Genomic DNA, 2,500 nt, shown 5'->3' on the forward strand with positions numbered 1-2,500 from the left:
TGGCCCGTAGGATTAGACTTATTTTACGTGGCTAAGAACCAACTGGTTATATAGCAACGGGACCTAGAGCTTATTGTGGAATCCGAACCACATTATACTGAGAAATGAATTTCTATCACCAGAAATAAATTCCTCTACTTCTTCATTGGCCGGCCGAAGACTCGAACGCGGGCCCAGCAGAGTGCTAGCCGAGAGCCATACCGACTCGTCCATCGAGGAACTTGAAAGCACATTAATCTGGTTACTGATTAACAATGAAATTCGCAAGTCACAACTCCATTTGATGAAAAGAATTCATAGATGTTCGAGATATGCCAAGACAGACGAAAAGAAAAATTTTGCGACAAAAAATGAAGCATTAAATCGGTTTATACACTTATGCCTCACGGAAATCATGCTCCGACTTCATTCGCTTGTATTAGATAACTATTTCACGACGGCTTTGCCTACAAATGACAACTTTTTTGAGGAATTCGCCTGTTTGCACATTTACTTTCACCAGCACAGTTAACCTGAAAAGGGGAGTATTTAAAGAGACATTTAAAGAGACTTTGCAACTTAAACTTGGGAAAAAAATGACGTTAAATCTGTCATCATGTATGAATACATCACCACAATTCACAGAAATCAATGTACGCAAATTTTTATTAAAGCAAAAAGAATGACATCGTATACATATTAACACGTCATCATTATATCAGTCCCCAAAATACACCAACTATCACAATATACATAATTAGGAATCATTACAACCGAAAAGGAAGAAAACATTATTATTCTATCAATGAGTAAAAATCCCTTTGAGTACGAAAAGCTTCTACACGAACAGACTATGCAAATTAGCGAGGCAATTGCCTGCTTTCCTTACTTGATGCTTAAAGGTCAATGCTGATTAAGTTCATTATTATATAATGGTAGATACATTCAACTATGATGTGCAGGCATGACCTCATTTACCTGATAATGAATATTATTTTACAGATCTACCAAGGATACGAGGTCTGGATCTGACACAACGTTCTAATCAATTTCGTTTTGATTTTGAGCCTCAAACTTAGTCATTTAATAACACTATATAATTAAATATATTTTACTGTCATCCATTTGCATTACGTATGAAAGGCTGCAAGCGCTTTCTTACTTATTCAAAAGCAATACCATATGGGACGGAATGGGTTATAAAATTTGGGCAAAGCAAAGAGCTGGGACCTATGAGGTGATTCAGCGAGAAAAGAAAACTGAGATTAAAAAAGGTTTTAAATGTGTAACAGGAAGACAACCTCGCTTTTGCGCAATGAAACAATTTTTAGAAGGTGGAAAGTAAGGTGGAAGACAGAATACGAACGGAGGTGTAATAAAAGGAAATGAAGGGGGTTGCAGCTAGGGGCCAAAAGGCAGGCAACAAAGAACCTTAAGTAATGCCTACAGGGCATCGAGTGAGGTGCACTGACAGCACTATCGTCCTGGGGTGCAATACCATATGAAAAAGATATGGTTTTCAATGAAAACACGGGTATTGTGAATTTCCCTTTTTACGAGGGACGGGCGCAGCCATGGCAGACGTTATGTGGCAGTCCTCAAGGTGGCATGAGACCAGTTTCTGTCTGAATATCTTCCTGATTTAAAAGGTGTAATACCATTTGACTTTGCGGATGTTTGCCAGTTGCAGTAAAGGGGTGTAATCTAAAAAGGTAGCAAACATTCAGACATACAGTAAAACTGAAGACGGGACTAATGAATAAAAATGCAATTCTCTCTCTCTCTCTCTCTCTCTCTCTCTCTCTCTCTCTCTCTCTCTCTCTCTCTCTCTCTCTCTCATCTAATCCGAACCTCAACGAAGAAAACTGAGAAGAAACTAAATAACTGCAATTCTCAAGTAATACACACAGCTTGTAATCACGCTGAAAAATATATTAGTTTCTCTCTCTCTCTCTCTCTCTCTCTCTCTCTCTCTCTCTCTCTCTCTCTCTCTCTCTCTCTCTCTCCTAATCCTAACCTCAATACATAAAACTGAGAAGAAACTAAATAACTGTATTTCTCAAGTATTACAGAGCTTGTAATCACGCTGAAAAATACATTAGTCTCTCTGTCTCTCTCTCATTTTAAATGTGAAATTCTTTATCAGAACCTCAATTCACCATCGAGTTGCTCAAAATGACAAGCCGACAAGCAGCGGAGAATTATACTTTGAGTTCAGGCCGTAAAATTTAACCCTAGCAGCAACGAACTGAGTTTCCATATGAAAATCTATCGTTTTTCAAAGGCTGCATTTGTTCATGTGTTACGGAAAACGGTTCATTAATTAGTAGTTTTTACACAGTTGAAAAGATACTGAATCTCCTTGCGACAGTACCATAACAGCACGAAAGTGGGTAGAGAGTATCTAACACCAGATCAAGGATTACTATAAAATGTAATTTTCCCTCACGACTCACCACTACCAAACGCCCATCCCCCCACGTATTCTTCTGGGGAAAAAACTACGCATACAAAGGAGGAT

The sequence above is a fragment of the Macrobrachium rosenbergii genome, chromosome 44 (genome assembly GCF_040412425.1).
Source record: "Macrobrachium rosenbergii isolate ZJJX-2024 chromosome 44, ASM4041242v1, whole genome shotgun sequence".
Taxonomy (NCBI): domain Eukaryota; kingdom Metazoa; phylum Arthropoda; class Malacostraca; order Decapoda; family Palaemonidae; genus Macrobrachium; species Macrobrachium rosenbergii.